Raw genomic sequence first — 294 nt, forward strand, 5'->3', positions numbered from 1 at the left:
AATTTACTGCTTTTTCACTCATCTCCATCATTCAGTTTCCTTATGGTCAGGCAATTTACCTTTTCACTAGTTCCAACCCATTCTAAATCTGTGAATGAAATTAGTTGCCTCTTGTCCTGTCTAGGTACCCCTAAAAATCTGTTTTAAAAAGTGGACCAGGAAAAAAACCTTTAGTCTAATTGTCTTCATGGAAACTTCACTTTTTTTTGCACACCCTACAAGGTCTCAGCAATCTAACAAAGCACTGTGCGAGGTGGTTTAAACTGATCTTATAGTACTTCAATTTTGCAGAGC

This window comes from Penaeus monodon, chromosome 34, assembly GCF_015228065.2.
Source record: "Penaeus monodon isolate SGIC_2016 chromosome 34, NSTDA_Pmon_1, whole genome shotgun sequence".
Classification (NCBI taxonomy): domain Eukaryota; kingdom Metazoa; phylum Arthropoda; class Malacostraca; order Decapoda; family Penaeidae; genus Penaeus; species Penaeus monodon.